Source organism: Pantherophis guttatus, chromosome 4, assembly GCF_059756535.1.
Source record: "Pantherophis guttatus breed Tessera chromosome 4, ASM5975653v1, whole genome shotgun sequence".
Taxonomy (NCBI): Eukaryota; Metazoa; Chordata; class Lepidosauria; order Squamata; family Colubridae; genus Pantherophis; species Pantherophis guttatus.
The window spans coordinates 72218003-72238659 of record NC_142066.1 but is presented as its reverse complement, the minus strand read 5'-3'; the positions used below and the strand labels follow the sequence as shown (position 1 = coordinate 72238659).

The window sequence follows — 20657 nt, the reverse complement described above, 5'->3', positions numbered from 1 at the left end:
AAGCCTTTTAGAATGACAGAATAAACAATGCTCTGAACCTTCTTTGCACAGGACTTTTCACTTTGTCCCACTGATTTCTGCGAAAAGAGAACATAAAAGTATTCAAAAACATCAACAGGAGAATAAGGATATCAATGGCTAGTAATCACAATATTTATGAACTATCTCCAATATATTAAGGAAACACAATTGGCAGTTGCTACTGCATTTACGTCCCATTAATTAATTTTATATAGATATCATACTGGCCTGTAGGAAAACAGTATACTGGATTAAATATTCAGCATTCTTCTTATCTTCTGAATTATTAATTGTCATGTATTCTCATTGGATTGTTGTGCAATCAGAAATATAGAAAGTTTGCCTCATCATGCAGAAGCTGTCAATATCCTTCATGTACAAAATTTGATGAATACACTGCATTCACTTTTCTGTTTACTGGTTTGCTTTCCCTCTAGGCTGACATATTACAGTGTTTATATTTTAATCTTCCAAGTAAAACACTTTGAAAGTAAACCTATTAAGGTTAATAGAATGAGCTTGCAATGCCCATGGTTAGGAGAGGAGACACTCTGTAAATTGTTTACCAAACAGCTTGTCACCTGTAGCCATAAGGCTAAAGTCCTATCCATGAATCACTCTTATTATTTTTCTTGACATTAATTTTTAAAGTGCAGTGTTATTCAAATTTAAGCCACAAATGCCTGCTTTGTTATCTATTGTTATTACAACCGCCTTAAATGCATTAATAGGGAGATACTTATGCATAACATTAAAAAACTCTTCATGTGAAAGCATTCTGTTTTTTCTGTATGACGTCTGTATGATGTTTACTTAATATAATTAAATTGCTGGAGTTACATCTTTTAAAACAAGCAATTTGAAGAAAGCAGATAGGTGTTAATTTTTCAGTCTATTTCAAATAAATTACTGAATTCCCAGTAAAACAAAATCAACATTAGAATAAATGTTAGTGTGAAATTCAAAAACTTACAGTTGCCAGGTGTCCACTATTTGAGCGGACAGTCCGCTTTTTTCACATTATGTTCACTATTTTTTTTCACAAAATAGTGGACATTTTTTTTTATTCAAAAGCTTTATGATGAAATGGTACATAATCTAAAGCTAGATTATAAATTAAAGCTAGATTATAAGTTTCATAAATTAGAATGAGACAAAGATTGAATATCCATTGAACTCGATTCTCCGAAAAAAATAATGATGAGATTAAAATAAAAATATATTATAAAATTATGTACAGTTCACATTTTTAAAATGTATTGTAGCTTGTGTCGACTGACCTAAAATGGCGTCGAGTGATGAGAGTGACAGCGGCGAGATTTCGAATTCTTTAAAATGAAAGAGAGGAGTGTGCAAATACACCAAAGACTGGGAAGCTACTTTTGCATGGATTACCAACAACGAAACCGACAGAACAAATACGACGGCCTACTGTAAATTGTGTCAGAAATCGTTCACAATTGAATATAATGGTATAAAAGCTGTCACACAGCATGCAAGCACAAAAAATCATTTAGATAAGGAGAAAATAGCTTCCAGCAACAAGCGAATCAATTCGTTTTTCATTGTTAAAGACTCCTCTTTCAGTGAGAAAATGACTGTAGCTGAAATGGCTGAAACTTACCATGGGATCAAATACCATATTTCTTTGCTGGCTCAAGATTGCAGTATTAAGTTAATGAAGCAAATTTTTGATGATTCAGAAATTGTAAAAAAGAAGCTATTGTCAATGAGGTTTTGTATCCTTTTTCTATTGAGTTGGTTCTCAATGATCTTAAAACTGGAATTCCATTTTCTCTCTCCACTGACACATCAAACAAGGGAAATCGCAAAATGTATCCCGTTGTTGCACAATATTTTACTTTTGAAGAAGGACTGTGTGTGAAAATTTTAGACTTTTATGAGGATTCTTTTGAAGATTCTACATCAATAAAAAATCAGCTGTGTCGAGTTCTTAGTGACAACGAATTGGAAATAAATAATGTTTCAGCTTATTCAGCAGATAATGCATCGGTCAATTATGGAGTGAACAAATCTGTTTACCAAAAATTATTGCTGGAAAATGACAATATTGTAGCTGCTCATTGCAATAATCACATTTTACACAACAGCGCAAAAAATGCATTAAAGCAGTTATCTTTTGATATCGAAAATGTAGTGCTGAAGGTTTTTGCCGAATTTTCAAATTCTGCAAAGAAACGAGAAGAGTTGAAATCATTTTTTGAGTTTTGCGAGTCAGAATTCCATGAAGTTTTGCGCCATGTTCCAACACGTTGGTTAAGTTTGTTTAAAGCGGTTGAAAGACTTCTTTTAAACTGGATACCTCTAAAATCGTATTTTATTTCTCTTGGATCTGATGAGTACCATAAGGTTATCTGGAACCTTATTTCGGATCAGGAAAATGAACTCGCAAAGGACGATGAACCAACAATTTCAGAATTGTATTTATATTTCACGCACTTCTTCATGTCAATAATTTAATTTTAATTTAATTTAATTTCCAATTTATATACTGCCCTTCTCCCTGAGGACTCAGGGTGGTGTACAGCCAAGATAAAAAACATAGAATACAAATATTAAAAAAACATTTAAATATATATATAAATTTTGGCCCGAAAGTTAAGAAATCACAGACTGATTAAAAGAATTTAAAAATTTCTTCTTAAGCCAACCCGGCTTGCTGGAAAAGATGGGTTTTAAGGGAACGACGGAAGGCATTGAGGTCATGGATTCTCCTTATCTCCGGAGGCAACTGATTCCAGAGGGTGGGAGCCCCCACCGAGAAGGCCCTCCCCCTGGGGGTCACCAGCCTACATTGTTTGGCTGATGGCACCCTGAGGAGGCCCTCTCTGTGGGAGCACACGGGTCGATGGGAGGTCGTCGGTAGCAGCAGGCGGTCTCGCAGATAGCTAGGCCCTATGCCATGGAGCGCTTTAAAGGTGATAACCAACACCTTGAAGCGCACCTGGAAGACCACCGGGAGCCAGTGCAGCTCGCGCAGGAACGGTGTTACATGGGAGCGCCATGTTGCTCCCATCACTACCCGTGCTGCTGCATTCTGGACCAGCTAGAGCCTCCGGGTGCTCTTCAAGGGGAGCCCATTGCAGTAGTCAAGGCGAGAGGTGACAAGGGCATGAGTGACTGTGCACAAGACAGTATATAATGCAAGACACCCTACTGAAGCTGGAAAGCAAGAAAATTCTTGCATGTGATATTTACATTATCATGTGTAAGCTGCATGATTCTTTGCAAAAAAAATACAATGAGAAATTTTGGGAAATTTGTGGACTGACGAATATAACCGACTGCTTGTACCATCAGTTCGAAGTGAACTTTGTATATTTTTTACTATTTCTCAACGTTGTACTGAAATTAAAGAATTATTCCTTAAACACAAAGAATTGATCAAAGCTGCGCAGTCAAATAAAAAATACACACAACAGCAAAGTAAAATGTAATTTAATATTTTACATATTATTATAATATATTTGATGTTTTGAATTTTAAGTAAAGTTTTGAAGTGATTATTTTAATACGATTTTTTTACTACTTAACACCCCCCCCCCACTTGTCCGCTATTTTTTGGAAGCAGACCTGGCAACCCTAATAAAACTTACTTTTATTTTAAAAAAATAATGTTTTCATATTTAGCACATAATATGGATGATGCTATAATGGCCACAGAAAAGGGCTGCACTGAACTTTAAATCATAAACCACAAACCAAAATTAAGCAATCCACAATAGGTCTTACTACAGTGTGTAAACTCAGCCAGTATAGTGAGTGAGTGGCCGTGTGTATATTTTACCTGGTGGTGGAGAATAATTGAAATACTTCCATTTATGAAAGTTCTAATCCTTACCTTCTACCCCATCTTCCAATGACTTTTAAAATACCTTCAATATTTAAAGGTACTGAATATATTAAAAACCTGCTGGCAAATTTCAGATGTTTACTTTAAAATACTTCATTCTTAGCTCCCACAGCAATATAATCACATGGGGTATATTGTAAAATTATTCTTTAAAAAACCTTCTGCTTGCTGAAGGGTATACTAATATTTCCTAATTTAGACATTATCAGGATCTGGCAATGGTGGTGGTGAGGAGAGCCAACTGAGCAATCATTTTTCTCCTCGTCCTCCCCACTCAAGCAGTGGCAGGCCCTGCGGGATAGCAGGGCCTCTCATTTCTCCCCCGGCACAGTGAATTCCAGCTTTAGTTGGGGCATGCAAGCTGCTCGCAGCAGCAGCCACCTAAGCACCATGATTGTCACCTCCCCAACTGCCAGCCAGCCACGCCTGACCTGCTCCTGGCTGGCTGGCGCAAAGCTTTGCCATTCTTTTCCTCGTCTTCATCATTGTCCTCCTTGCCCAAGCAACAATAGGCTCCATGAGACAGGGTCTCATTCCTGTCCTGGTGCAGCAAACTCTGGTGGGCTAGATGTGAGTGTGAAGGGCCTGGCCCTGCAGTGCTTTGTCGTTCAGGTGAAGGATTCATTCAGCCTTCAAACAGTAAGGCTGGCACATGCAAGTGAGCAGCACACCAGGGCCACGGACGGTGTTGGTTCCTGCACCTGGCTGATTCCAATTCCACGGCCAGCCGTACTGTTTGAAGACTGAATGAAGCCTTCAACTGAGCAATGAAGCACTGCGGGGCCGGGCCCTTCACACTTCAACGTCGCCCACGGCACCACTCAGCTGGAGGAGTAAAGAAGCTCAGGGCAGTGGGAAAAGGAGGTTGGCCCTGCCGAATCTTGCACGCCCACCCTGTAGATCAGGCTTGAAAAAAGCTGAAGCGCCCTTGCCAAAGACATTCACCCATCAGCTGTTAACCCGCCCACTCTGCGCTCCTTCGCTGCACTTTGGCTGAGCCCGGCCGCTTGCTTGAGGAGAGTATCCCCACTTGGGAATGCCCTCCTGGCCCAGCAACAGCCAGCCAGGGAGTTGTGTGAGGAGAAGGAGGAGGAAGCAGCTGCCGCAGTTCGTGCTCGTTCCTCAGCTGCTGGCCTGTCCCCTTTCCATCATACCCCTTCCCAGATCCCATTCCCACCCCTCCAGCCCTCATGTTAGCGAGGTTGGTGTTGGCCATGGCTGGGTTGGGCCAATGTCTCAGGGCACAGCAATGCCTGCCCACAGAGAAGGCTCTCTGTACCACCTCTGACACACATGCCATACTTTTGCATCACGGGGCTAGACCCAGTATTATCACATAACATAGCTATCGCTATGTTTCCAGGTGTAATGTTGTTTATTACCTATAAACTATATATAGCTCTATATAGCTCACAATCACAGTTCTACTTCAAGAATTTAGTTTCAAATAAAATGTACCCAACAGTTGCATGCAGGTTGAGTATACCTGCTAAAGATCCCCTTCTATCCATTTGAAGATTATATGGATAATATGTTGTTTAGCTTGCACCCATCCTTTAATCTAGGTCATGGCACAGTTCAGCTAACTAGAAGTTTATTAAGCATCAGCAAAGATCAAAAATAGTGACAAAATGGGAGAAAAAGCAGGCCAAGGCAGAGAGAGGTATAAAATGAATGATGAACAATAGGCAGAGGCTTTAACATAAATTCTCTACATTATCTGTAGCCGTGATGGTGAGCCTATGGTTCACCATCACCATATGCAGAGCCATATCACCTGGCACATGCGCCATCGCCTGTTCCTCTTCTGGGTTTCTGGCGTGCATGCGCACATGATGATCAGCTGGCCTTTGTGCGTGCGCCAATGCCAGAAACCGGAAAAACTGGTCTTCTGTTTTCTGGCATGAGCATGTGCACTAGCCAGCTGATTGGTGTGTGCGCATTCACGCCAAAAACTGGAAGAGCACACCAGAAATTGGAAGTACCTTATTCAGCATGCACATGCCCCCTGGGCAGCTGCTCTTCCTGGCCGAAGCCCCGACGAGCGTATGTGCGCACACAAAGTGCTCCCTTTTTGGCACTTGGTGTCAAAAAGGTTTGCCATCCCTGATCTATAGCAATAGTTATAGTTATCAAAAGCCACAGACTTTTGTAGAGCATCTAGAAACAATATTGAAGATATTTAGCATGGAGAGTCCCAATGGAAGTGGCCTTTGGTTATTCTAATCTTAACTGTTGTTTTTTTATTTTTGTTTTTTTCCAGTTACGATAGCAATTTGGACCAGTATTCCCCTCTCTAAGTGATGTTGTCATAAAGTACAATGACCCCATTGCTTAGTGACAACAATGCTACTAGTCCCAGTTGCTGTTATATCCCCCTGCTGGTCATTAAATGACAAGTAGTAGAAGTTCTATGTAAGGGCCAGGGGAACCCCTGAAAGTGTCAGAGCACAAACAACTGTTTGTGTTGAGGGAAACTGGGAAACTTGGGGACCAGTACAGGAAAACCAGGAGTTGGACTGTGTGGCAGGGTATAAACACAATGAGATCAGGCGTGGACAGTGGAAGCACAGAAAAGCCAGGGGACCTTACCAGATAGCCTTGCAACCTTTCCTGTAGCTTCTCCATTGACTTTGCTTGTGGGAAGCTGGCAGGGAAGTTTGAAAATTATGATAATGTGACCATGAGGAGTTACAACCATCTGTAAGGACCTGCCCCAGCTGGTCCCTCAAGAAAGCAAAACTCTTGACTCCATTGAACTGAATCAAAAGAACTCTTACTGAGAGAAAGTAAAGTCAGGCAGAAACTGAAGGTCCCACGCAAAGCAATTCTTCCATTTTCTCAAACCCAACCCCACTGACTAGTCTACCAGGAGCCAATGTGATGCCGCAATGTTGTTTTGAGAATGCTGAGGTGCTAGGCAGATAACGGTTCACTCTCAGAACTCAACAATCTTGGAACCAGACTGGAACTGGCTGGTAGCAGTGGTGGGATTCAACTGGTTTGTACCACTTCGGCCGAACCAGTTGTTAAATTGCTGGCTGGCCCTGCCCTGCCCCACCCAGCCACTACTTATTAGCATCACACACATTGGCTGGCACCTTAGAGTCACACTGCGGCATAGCTGCAGCTGCTCTTTGGCTCCCTTGCCTCAACCATGTGGCTACGTGGCCCTGCCTACCTGCCTTTGCTGCAGCCTACGATGCGGTGGCCTCCCGCTCATCTTGGCCTGCTGCCTGCCTTGGGCTGCTCCCGACCACTCCAGCAGCAGAACAGATAAGTGCCCCCCTTGGGGAAGTGGGGCTGGGAAGGGTGGTTGACCTACCCCTGATGGATTGTGTGGCCCTGCAGCCAGCACCATAGAGTGGAGCCCGCCTCCCTCCTGGACTTGGGTAGCAGCCTACCCCAGTCGGATTGCCTCGGCATGCAGGCAGCCCCATCTATTGCGTTGACCAGACAGTCTCTTCGGGCCAGCCAGTTTGCCTGCCTCTCCAAGTGGCGCCATGGCCCAGCCAGTTCACTCACCCACTTTTCTGGCTCCCCAGCCATCACAGCTCACCTAGGCTCTCTCTGGTTCCCTCACAGGCTCACCAGCTTACCTGGATCCTCAGCCATCGCAGATCATCTAGGCCCTAGCCTAGCCCATGTGGCGCCCATGGCTCAGCTGCTCTCCGGCTTCCTCACTCCTAACTTAAGCCTTCAGCACTCCCTAGATAGATAAGTTTCTGTTTTACTTACATCTCACCCCCAGGGCCGATGAATGCATTCCCCCCTGGGAAATCTATGCTCGGTTCCCACTCTTGTCTAGAGAACCCTGCCCTGGCCTCAAACTACACTCTCCCCTCAGGTCAAAGCAATTTACCTGGCCTACAGCCTGCCATGCTTGGCTGAAGGGCTGCAGGGGGGAAGCACGGGTGGGAGGGAAGCGGGGGAGCGGCACAGGCGCAGGTGGGCTGAAGTGGTTTGGGTAAGGTTCTTATCTTACTGTCCCATCCATAAAGCACTGCAGTAGAGAGAAACAGCCAGGTTGGGCCATTGTTTTGGGGGAACATGTGGATCATCTCCCCGAGTGCCCAAGGCTCACTGTGCTGTGAAAGACGCTCTCCCAGCAATAGCAGCAGTGGAGAGAAGCAGCCGCTCCATGTGTTCTCTGGGCCAGCCACTGTTTCTCTCTGCTGCTGCTCTTGCTGGGAGAGCGTCTTTTGCAGCACAGCGAAATTTAGCAGCCATGAATTGCTGCTTTCCTCTAAGTCCCGTCCGGAAAGCACTGTGGCAGAGAAACAGCATTCAATCTGGCTGTTTCTCTCTGCCACAGAGCTATACAGATGGAGAGAAAAGCGGCAGCTCACAGCTGCTAAATTTCGCTGTGCTGCACAAGATGCTCTCCCAGCAAGAGCAATGGAGAGAAACAGCTGCCAACCCGGAGAGTATGTGGAGCATCTCCCCGAGTGCCCAAGGCATGCCCAGCACCAACAAGGGCCGCAAGAAGCGGCCACAAGATCAAGCAACATCTTGATGGGTAGGAGGCCTGAGAGAAAATTCCTTCTCCAAGGGCCGCCCATCCGGAGAGCTGCTGCCACTGCTCTGGAGCTCTCCTTCCACCGCTGCTGCCGCCGCCACTTTGTGACATCCTTCAGGATGGCTCAGAAAGTTCTTGCTTTGCTCCCCAGGATGGGCTCCATCATGGAGGGCTGTATGCCCAGACCAGGCGCTTTCTCTCGGGCCTCCCACCTTGCATGTGGTGGCGGGAGGAGGAAGTGTGTGGTGGGGAAGGCTGCCTGCAGTTCTTGCAGCCAGGAAACAAAGCTGGGATGTCTGCGAACTTGCATATGTAAGAGGTCTTCTGCCTTGAGCAGAAGATTGAACTATAAGACCTCCAAGGTACCTTCTGATTCTAAAATCTCCAAAACAAGGGAATTTGTTTAAATTGAGTGTGCGTGTGTGTGTGTGGGTGGGTGGGTGGGTGGGTGGGTGTGGGTGTTTTCTCAGAAATAATAGAATAACAGAGTTGAAAGGGACTTTGGAGATCTTCTGCTCAGGCAGGAATAACTGAGGATGCCAAAATCTGAGTAGAGGGCCTGGGAAAGGTGTCAGAATAACAGAATAACACTTAGAAGGGAGTTTGTGGGGGACCCTATACCATTTAAGAGAAATGGCTGTCCAGACTTTTCTTAAAAACCTCCAGTGATTGAGCACCCAGACCTTCTGGAGACAAGTAGTTCCACTGGTTAATTGTTCTCACTGTCAGGAAGTTTGTCCTTAGTTTTAGGTTGCTTCTCTCTTTGTTCAGTTTCCATCTATTGCTTCTTGTTTTGTCTTCTGCTTCTTTGGAAAATATATTGCCCTCCCCCTTCTTTGTGGCAGTCCCTCAAAAGTCTGTTTTGTGACCTGCCTATCACACTTTTGGGCGAAGTATGGGAGCCATTTCCTCCTTTCAGTGGTCCATGAAAATACATCTATAGTATGTAGGTACAGATAATAAAGTCAAAAAAAGGTGAACAACATTTTTACAGAATTATAGATACAGGTATGACAAGGAGTGGCTGGGAGGGAAGGGGCCAGGAGAGATGCCTCTTGACGTGAGTGATGTCGAGTTGGCCACGCCCACCCAGTCACATGACCACCAAGCCACTGACTGGGAGGAAGTCTGCTCTGCCTCTGAAGATAATCTCCCTCCCTTATTCCCAAGCTTACAGCAAAAGTTAAAGCATGTGAAAAATGCTTTCCTTTCTCCCTCCCCTCCAACAGAATGGCAGGACATGATGGTGGATCTGACACCATCAGAAATACAAGCTGGTTACTAAGAGCCTAAACTACAATCATCTGACTGCAGGAGTACTTTTACAGCTGCAACTTTGACAACTGGTTGTAAGTACCACTCACTAAGCATCATTGCAACTTTGAACGGTCTTTAAGCAAAGATTACCTGTAACAGCAAAACAGAGATGAAAAGTAGGCAATAGGTGACCTTTATTCAGTACTATGAAAGAAACAATTTGGTGAACAGGGACAATAAATCCAAGATGTTTAATGGGAAAGGTCATGAGAGCAGGCATTCTCTGTCAGTGCTCCCTTTCTCTGAAAAAAACATTGCTTCCTTCATATTTTTCTAGAAGATTTTAAAATCTGGTGTAGCAACTAGTAATTGTTTATTGTTTTGAGTAGTTATTTTATTGTAGTAGTGTATTTATTTATTGTACATATTGTATTAGTATAATTTAATAGTAGGCAGATTTCTGGGGAAATAACTAAATTCACTAATTAAAAATGCACATTTGCTATTGCAGAGCATTCCTCTTCTAATGAAAAGGAAAATATGAATTATTTTCTATAGGTTAAGGTTTATTTTGCTTTAAAACTACAGCCATTCCGTATATACAGAAAAAGAATAGTCTCCATACTAGTATATAAACACCCCAGGAACAGATCCATATCTGTTGCAAAAGGAATACAGTATTACTCTCTCAAAGCTTCTTTCCAAAGCAAATGCAACAATAAAAATCAATTTTTCCTCCAAATTGCTACAGAATTTCCCTATATGTGTTTGATAATATTTAGAAAAAGTGACATGGAAAGAGCGTAACTATGTGTTTTACTTTTTAATAAAAATCTGAGTCTGCGGTCGCTGCCAGACGGTCTTTTGGGACCGCCAGCCCCGCCGCCCGTAAAGAGCCGCCTTCACAGCTTAGAGGCGGCTCGAAAAACTCCGTTTCTTTAAGGAAATGTGAGGAGAGCCAGCGAGAACAGGTAGAGCCCTCTGCGAAGTCTCCAGAGTTTTTTTTTTACTCTTGGGGAGGAAGCAGGATGAGGGTCCCTATCCAGCTCGCCGCTGCTCCGGGCTTCAGGGGAACTCTGTGCCTTGCAGAGCTAGATGATGTGACCAACCTAATCAGCGAAAACTAACAGATTGCTTAAATAAGCAGGATGAAATCCGGATTTGGGACTCTAAATTGCAAGTATTTGTAACAACCCTATGACTGATTTTAAGAATGAAGAAAAAGTGGCTGCCAGACGGTCCCTTGGGACCGCCAGCCCCATCGCCTGTAAAGAGCCGCCTTTACAACAGAAAGGCGGCTCGAAAAACTCAATTTCCATGAGGAAATGCGAGATAGAGCCGGCGAGGGTAGGTAGAGCTCTCTGCGAAGCCCCAAAAGTTTTTTTTTTTACTTTTGGGGACGAAGCAGATGAGGCTCCCTATTTCCCCCGCCGCCGCTCCGGGCTTTGGGAGACCTCTGCCTTTCTGCAGAGCTAGGCGACAAGAACAAGCCTATTAAAGAAAACTAACAGATCAATTAAAGAGGATGAGAGTTGGACCTGTGACCCTGAATCGCAAGTATTTTCATTTATTTTATAAAAGTTACTGAAGAAGGAAAAAAGAATTTTTAAAATGGCGACTGCCGAGGCTTGAGAAGGGGCTGAAAGGGAAAGTCCTTCCGTCTCCTATTAAGTTACAAAGTAGCGGATAAATACTCCTGGCTACAATTGAAGATAAAGCTCCACTTTTGTGTTTTCTCTTTCCTGGAGTTTTGATATTGATCTTGTTTGGAAAGAAGCTTTTTTTTCCCTTTCTTTGCTTTTCTTTTCTTTTTTAAAAGAGTTGGTCTGTGTGGAAATATGGCGTTTAGACTCACAAAGCCGGACAAACAAGCAGTGGGGGGGGATTCCCCCATCTACAAATTATATGAACAAGTTCTAAACCTACAGTCTCAGAAAACTGATTTTAATATAATTGAATTCCTCTTGGAGGAGATTGTAAGAAGGGATGAGATTGTGAATCAGAACTTTGAAAAATTTAAGCAGGAAATTAAAGAATTGGTGCAATTAAAGTTTGATATTTTGCAACGAAAGATTGCAAAGGTGACTAATGGTTTCTCAGAAATTATGATCAAGTTGGATACAAATATTAATTTATTAGAGTCTAAAATGGAGGAAATTGAGGATAATTTGGACAATAAAATACAAAAAATTGAAAATGATTTGATAAACACTCAAGATAATAGCTTAGAAGAAAAACCTAAAATGGAAGCTGATCAAAAGACTTGTAATGCAGAAAACATAAAACAATGGATTGAAAAAGAAGTTTTAATGATGCAATATAATCTCACTGAATATGCGATTAGATTGAGAGGATTACAGGAAAATAACAGAGATGACTTAAGGAAAATATCTTCTGAAATTCTGGCTGGGATCTTAAAGGTTCACCCTGAGGAAGTATTTTGTAGGATCGACAGTTTATAGAATAAATTCCTGGATTGCAAAGCAAAGGCAACTGCCTAGAGATGTGGTGATTTATTTCACAGAGAAAGAAATAAGAAATAATATTGTGCAAAAATCTTTTAATTCTACTTTGCAATTGTTTGGAAGAAAGATTTGGATATACAAAGAGCTACCGGCTAAGATGTTATTGGAAAAAAAGAAATTTGGTTTTCTGGTGACTCAGCTTAAAAAACGAAATATTTTATTCAGGTGGGATGCTCCAGTTGGTATAATATTGAGATATCAAGGAGAAAGATACCAATTAAATACTGTTGAAAAAGCAGAAGAATTTCATCAAAATTTTTTGAAAATGAACTCAACATCTTTATGCACAACACAAGATAAGCAGAAGGAGTTGGAAATAAAGGAAAAATATCGAGTTACAGAGGCCTCTGTAGATGAATCGCCTTTGGATTCTTTAGACACCTCAGCTGGATTATCTATAAATAAGAGGGAAGTGGCATTGGATTCTAACGTGATGATTCATCAAGTCACAGACAAGCATTTTATTTATTTATTTGTTTAAATTTCTATACCGCCCTTCTCCAATATAGGACTCAGGGCGGTGAGCATGGAAATCAATTAGTTGACACACAACTTATAGAAAAGAAATATGAGTCACAAAAGCAAAACCAACAAGATCAAGTTATAAATCAGAATGAAAACCGATTAGACATACAATTTGTGGAAAGGAGATTAGGATGGAGATCAAACCCACAAAAAGTCAAGAAAAAAAGAAATAGATCTCACAAAAACAAAAATCCCTAAAATAGGCAACAGTGAAGCCAGTTATTTAAAAAATGACTGAATACATGAAAAGATAGGGGAGGCGAAGTATTGATTAATATTATCCTGAGGAGAGTGATAGACCTCTGCAATGCTGTAATTTTTGGATGTGAAAAGGGCCTTAAAGTGTTGGACTGGAATTATCTATTTTGGACTTTTTTTTTTGATAAATATATCATGTTTATGCTGAGCTACATGGCAAGAGAGCTATGCTGGGGCATGCAGAAGATCTGGTTGTTACCCCATTATGATGGTGGGAATCAATAATCCTGAAGAAATCCACTATTTCAGATATTATATGGAATACAATTATAATGTCACTCGGGTGGTTGTTTTCTTTTTTTATATACACGAAGATATTTATTATTGATGGGGCAGATGATAACTGAGGATTCTGAACATTCTGTTGCAATCAGGATGCCATGTTACCCTAATATGCATGATGGAGTTAACAATCCAGTGGAAAGACATCAAAGAAGACATTATATGGGAGACTTCCGGTTTGCTGTTTGTTGCTGCCAGACGTTCCTTTGGGATCGTCAGCTTCCACTGCCTGTCAGAGCCGCCTTCACAACGGAACGGCGGCTCGAAAAAACTCCGTTTCCATGAGGAAACGGAGATAGAGCCGGCAGGGGTGGGTAGAACTCTCTGCGGAGTCCCAAAAGTTTTTTTTTTACTTTTGGGACGGAGCGGATGAGATGCCCCGTATCCCCAGCCGCCGCTCCGGGCTTTGGGAGACCTCTGCTGATGCAGAGCCAGGCGTCAAAAGCAAGCCTGCAAATTTAACAGACTACTCAAAGAAAATGTGAGCTGGACCTGTAATATTGAACCGCAAGTATTTTACTGATTTTTTAAAAAAGAAATTACTTAAGAGAGAGGAGGAGAGGAAGGAGGGAAAAAAAAGCCTTTTAAAATGGCGTTGGCTGGAGGAGAGGCTTCCGTTTTCTATTACTACAATGTAGCGGAATAAATACCACTGGCTACATTTGTAGACAAAACTTCGCTCCTGTGCCTTTCTCTCTTTTTTTTTCCCTTGGAGACCTGATATTGTTGTTGATTGGAAAGAAGTCCTTTTTTCTTGCTTTTTTTTAACAAAGCCTGCCTGGGCGGAAACATGGCACTGAGACTCATAAAGTCAGATAAACAAGAAGGGGGGGGATCCCCCCACCAACAACTTAAAGGAACAAGTCTTAATTCTTCAGTCTCAGAAACCTGATTTTAATATAATAGAATTTTTTATAGAGGAGATTGAAAGAAGGGAGGAGATTGTGAATCAGCAATTTGAAAAATTTAAGCAGGAAATTAAAGAATTGGTGAAATCTAAGTTTGATTTTTTGGAGAAAAAACTCTCAAAAGTGGTTAATGGTTTTACAGGATTTATGATGCAGTTGGACACAAATACTAATGTACTAGAGTCTAAAATGGAAGAAATTCAAGATAAATTGGACAATAGAATTCAAAAAATTGAAAATGATTTGACAAACACTCAGGATAATAGCTTAGAAGAAAAATCTAAAATGGATGCTGATCAAAAGTATGGTAATGTAGAAAATCTGCAACAGAAGATTGAAAAAGAGATTTTAATGGTACAATATAATTTCACAGAATATGCGATAAGATTAAGAGGTTTGCAGGAAAATAATAGAGAGGATTTAAGGAAAATATCTTCTGAATTTCTAGCTGGGATTCTAAAGGTTCAACCTGACGAAGTGTTTTGTAGGATCGACAGAGCTTATCGAATCAACTCCTGGATTGCTAAGCAAAGGCAATTGCCTAGAGATGTGGTGATTTATTTTACAGATAAGGAAATTAGGAATAATATCGTTCAAAATTCCTTTAATTCTAATTTGCAATTGTATGGAAGAAAGATTTGGATTTATAAGGAACTCCCACCTAAGATATTGATGGAAAGGAAGAAATTTGGTTTTCTGGTGAATGAGTTAAAAAAGAGAAATATCTCCTACAGGTGGGACGCCCCAGTTGGTATTATATTTAGATACCAAGGAGAAAGATATCAGCTAAATACTGTTGAAAGAGCGGAAGAATTTTATCAAAATAGGTTGAAAATGAATTTAACATCTCCAGGTATAATACAGGATAAGCAGAAGGAGCCGGAAATAAAGGTAAAATTTCGAATTACAGAGACTGTACCAGATGAATTGCCTTTGGATTTATTGGATACCCCAGCTGGACTATCTACAAATTTGAGAGAAGAGGCATCTAATCTTAATGTGATGACTTATCAAGGCAAGGATAAACATGGAAACCAATTAGGGGATATACAAGGGATAAAAAAGAAATATGAGATACAAAAGCAAAACCAACAAGACCAATCTACAAAGCAGAATAAAAACCGACCAGATGATACATATTTTGTAGAAAGGGAACCAGGATGGAAACCAAACCCACAAAAAGAAAAGAAAAAAAGAAATAGGTGGCATAGAAATAGAAATTTCTAAATCAGGCAACAGTGAAGCCAGTGATTTTAAAATATGATCGATTATGTGTAAACACAGAAGAGGCGACGTATTGGTTAATATCATCCTGAGGTTTGTGGCAGATCTCTGCATGGCCGTAATCTGGGGACGTGAAACGAGCCTTAAACTGATGGATTTGAATTATCCATTTTGGAATTTCTTTTTGTGTTGATAAACATATTATATTATCTTGAATCACAAGGCAAGAGAATTATGCTGGGGCATGCAGAAGATCGGGTTGTTACCCACTACGATGATGGGAATTAATAATCCTGATGAAACCCACAATTATTACTATATGGAATATAATTATAATGTCACTCGGGTGGTTGTTTTTACTTTTATACATATAAGAAGATATTTACTACTGATGGGGGCAGATATGATTGAAGATCCTGAATAAACTGTTGCATCAGTGAGCTATGTTACCCGATTATGGATGTTGGTTCTACCAATCCAGTGGAAAGACCTCAAAGAAGATACTATATGGATTATAAATTTAAAGTCATTGTCTTTTCTTTTTTTTTATTTAGATATAATGGAAAATATAGACATATATTTTTAAGTAGTGTGGGCAGTGAATCAAAGATGTTAAGAAATGTCGTGTATGGCAATTTTGCATGATAGTGGGTGAATAAGCTAGTTAGTAGATTGACTAGTCTAAGAAAAGGGATTTTTAAGTGTTATACTTGGGGGAGTGGAGGAAATGGATAGAGTGGAATAAATGTTAAACTAGATTTTATGGGGAAGGCCGCTTTGAAATGTTATAGTAATATATATAGAAGATTAAATGTTAAAGTAGGACTTATCGTATAGTTTTAAAGTGGAGAAGTTATTCTACAGTGTCATAGTATAATGTCTTTTTTTTCCCTTTCTTGTCTCTTTTTTGATATGTATGGATAAAGGGGGATGTTATAATATTAATAATATTTTTAGTAAGTAAAGGTCAATATCTAGAGGAGGGAGTAAGTAATCTGTTATGAATTAGGTTTTTTTTTGTTACGAAGAAGTCACAGGGGGGATGGGTGGGGAGGGGGGGTTAGGGAGGGGGAGGGGGAGGGGAAAAAAGGGGGGAAAATTTGTATTTGAAAACTTTTTCAATAAAAAGAAGACATTATATGGATTATAAGTTTAAAGTCATTGATTTTATTTATATAAGGGAATATATATATATATATTTTAGTAGGGTGGGCAGAAGAATAAAGATTTTAAGAATTGTTATGCAAGGTAATTTTGTAGGAATGTGGGTGGATACAGGCTAGTTTAATGATTGTTTAGTTTAAGAACAGAGATGTTTAAGAGATATATTTACGGGAGTGAAGGAAATGGACAGAGTTGAATAAATGTTAAATTAGGATTTATTATATAGTCTTATAGGGGAAGGCTGCTTTGGAATGTTATATTAATATATACAAAAGAGTAAATGTTATAAAAGAGTAAATGTTAAATTAGGATTTATTATATAGTTTTAAAGTGGAAGGTTGTTTTGAAATGTTATATTAATATGTAGATATATGTATGGGGGAGGAAAAAGGGCAGATTATTACTAAATTGGGAGTCATACCAATATTACTGTGCTAAATCAGAAGTTATTATACAATGTTATAGTAGAATGTTACTTTGAAATGTATGGTAAAAGGGGGAAGTAATAATATTAATAATATTATTAGAAAGTAAGGGTCAGTATTTGGAGGAGGGAGTAAGGGGATGGTAAAATATTATATAATCTGTTATGAATTAGGTTTTTATTTTGAAGAAGTCACAGGGTGGACGGGTGGTGAGGGGGGGTTAGGGAGGAGGGGGGAGAAAAAAGGGGGGAAATTTGTATTTGAAAACTTTTTCAATAAAAAATAAATAAAAAGAAAAAAGAAAAAGAAAAAAAGAAATAAAAGAAATAAAAAAAGAATGAAGAAAAAGTGAAAGGGGAAAAAAAGTTTAAAATGGCAGCTGGCTTTAGAGGCTTGAGAAGAAAGCTGAAAGCGAAAGTCCTTCTGTCTGAATGGTTTAATATGCTACAAAGTATCTGAAGTAATAGCGCTGGTTAGAAGAGAAGGGGAAAAATTTCTGCTTCATGCTTCTCCTTTTTTAGAGACTTGATATTGATATTGTGTGGAGAGAAGACTTTTTCTTTAAAAAGAGTCTGTTTGCGTGGCAGGATGGCGTTAAAGCTGACAAAGTCAGACTTCAAAGCTTTGGGGGGGTCTCCCCCATTTATAAATCACAAGAGCAATTCTTGAGCTTACAGACGCAGAAGAATGGTTTTAAAGACTTAAAGGAATTTGTTGTGGAGGCGTTGGCAAGACATGATGAGATTATGAACCAGAATTTTGAAAAATTTAGACAGGAAATTAAAGAGCTGGTTCAACAAAAGTATGATAACCTGAAGAGATATATTGTAACAACTTTGAAAGGTTTTTCAGAGGTAATTGTACAGATGGATAAAAAATTGGAAGAAATCAATTTAGAAGTAGAGTCTAAAATGAAGGAAGCTGATTATAAGATTTATAATTTGGATAATAAAATGCAAAGAATTGAAAATGATTTGACAATGATTCAAGAAAATGGCTCAGAAATAGAGTCAAAAATGAAGGAATGATCACAAGACTTATAATGTAGATAATATAATGCAAAGGATTGAAAATGAAGTCACAATGATGCAATTCAGATCCATGGAATTTGCGATCAGACTGAGGGGAATAAAGGAAAATAGCAGAGAGGATTTGAGAAAGATGTCTGCTGAAGCTTTGGCTGTGATTTTAAAGGTCAGCTCTGAAGAGGTATTCTGTAAAATTGATAAGATCTACAGAGTAAATTCTTGGGTGGCAACGCAAAGGCAATTGCCTAGAGATGTGGTGATTTATTTTACTGATAAAGGAATAAGAAATGATATTGTGCAAAAGTCTTTTAACTCCACTCTAGAAGTGAATGGAATAAAGATCCGGATATATAAAGAGCTGCCGTCCAAGATGTTAAAAGACAGAAAGGACTTTGGATTTTTGGTGACTGAGCTAAAGAAACAAAACATCCCATTTAGGTGGGATGCTCCAGTTGGTATCATATTGAGACATCAAGGAGAAAGATATCAATTAAACACTGTTGAAAAAGCGGAATAATTTTACTACAAGGTTTTTAAATGGGCCCAACGTCTCCACGTATGTCATCAGTGTCAGGAATACAGGAGGGTGACAAAGAAAAGCAAAATGAACAAGAGATTGCAGCTCAGGGTAAGCAGATGGAGATGGAGGTAATGGAAAAACAAGTTACAGAGGGCTTTTTGGATGAGCCGCTTTTGGATTCACCCTCAGAGGTTACAGTTGGATCACCTATAAATATAAGAGAGGCGGCTTTGGATCTCGATTTGATGTCTTATCAAGTTAAAGACCAGCATGTAATTCAACCAGTTAACATACAAGTCTTAGAAAAGCAACCATGGTGGAGATCTAAGCCACAACAAGTTAAGAAAAGAAGAAGCAGGTTCTACAAAACTCAAAAATTTTAAACTAAAAAAATTTTTTTTTACCAACAGACTAATGCCAGTTATTTAAGAGACGATTTAATATAATAAGCGGGATTTATAGAAGGCAGTTACATGAAAACATAACGGAGGCAAATTACAGACTTATACTATTTTGAGAAGAATAACAGATCTCTGCAGTGCTGGTGTTTTTGGGATGTGGAAGATGGCCTGTGATTGAGCGGACTGGAACTTTCTATTATGGACTCTATGAAAGATGGACTACGCATATGTTGAGCTATAAGGCAAGAGAACTATGGAATAGGGGCATGCAGATGATCTGGTTGTTACCCTAACATGGTTGTTGGAATTAATAATCTACACAAAAGACATCACAGAAGATACCATATGGAATATAAATATAAAGTCACTCGGGGTTTTTTTTTATATACAGAAATACTTATTAATGACGGGGGCAGATGAATTGAAGATACTAAATACACGGCTGGAAGCAGGATTTGATGTTACCCTAACATGGTCGATGGAATTAACAATCTAATTGAAAGACATTACAGAGGAGCAGTTTGCCAAGGCACAGAGCTCGTCTAGCCGGCGCAGAAAAGGAAAGTCTGAGGGCGCTGAAACTGTCTGCGTAAAAAGAGGTTTGGTGGAGCAAGGAACACATAAGAACTCAGAAAAATCTTGTTCCTTATTTGCTGGCCATAGCGGGAAGGTGAATTAAGCTGAAGATCGGATTTTACTTGCCTGTATTGGAGAACAGGAAGTGCAGCCATTAAAGAAGCCTGACAGAGCAAAAGCTGAAAAGGACAGGCATAGAGACAATCTAGCTGCGAGATTTATCATAGAGCTTCGGCTGCGGCTAAGGAAGAATTGGAGGAGATTGATGACTGAGTGAAAAAAAAAATCAAAATCAAAAAACTTCATCTTTGTGGAAAATACCATTTGTCCCTTATTGTATCTTGATAGCCTTCCTCTTTATTCTTTTTACTTTTTATAACGCTCTCCTCAACCCCCTGACCTTCTACATAGTAATAGTGTTATTAATAAGAACTGTTAATTTTTAGGCTATTTAAGTCTTGACTTTACTTGCTTACAAGATATACTATTATACAGTGTTATTTGATTTGCATTCATTTAATTAATTATCTAAGTATACTCACTTGTATTTATAGTAACTTTGCATATTTTATATATCAACTTATTAATATTTAGTAATATAAGAATTACAGTATTTTCTTGGTCTAGATATATATAATATACTCTCAAGCTATGATATTTTAAATCTTCTATATATATTCCACTGCTTAGCATTTATAGTATTTATTAGTATTTTTATAGTATTTAAAATTGTAATTGTACTTAAAATCAAGTATTCAAAAATTATAGTATTTATAGTACTTTAAGCATTTAAAAGTACAATATTTAGCCAAATTAATTGCTATATTGATACATTGATTGTGACTTGTTGATTAACTGATATATTGATTGTATAGTATTGAACTGTCTAACCCATATCTACTAAGCTAGTTATACTTGTTTATAAATTTAGAAAGAAAAATTAGATATAGGAATATATATATATAAATATATATTTTTAAAAAAAAGATAATAGAGGCGCTAACTGGCGAATGAGAATTTGGAGTAACATCGATAGGATAATTAGAGAGCAAAAGAAAATTTTGAAAGAAATGACAAGCATGTCATTCACAGCGGGGAAAACAGGAAAAAAGACTCCCTCTAATCCCACTATAACGACAACCTCTCCGGC

The 20657-nt window shown here is 39.5% G+C and overlaps 1 long non-coding RNA gene across 2 annotated transcripts in view; it reads left to right on the top strand.

Moving 5' to 3' along the window:
- LOC117664983 (uncharacterized) overlaps positions 1 to 20657 on the top strand; it is a 222596-nt gene that overhangs the window by 25378 nt on the left and 176561 nt on the right. For both annotated transcript variants that reach the window (XR_004591217.3, XR_004591216.3), the window contains exon 2: positions 9644 to 9763. This is a non-coding gene — a long non-coding RNA (uncharacterized LOC117664983). The remainder of the gene's footprint in view (positions 1 to 9643; positions 9764 to 20657) is intronic.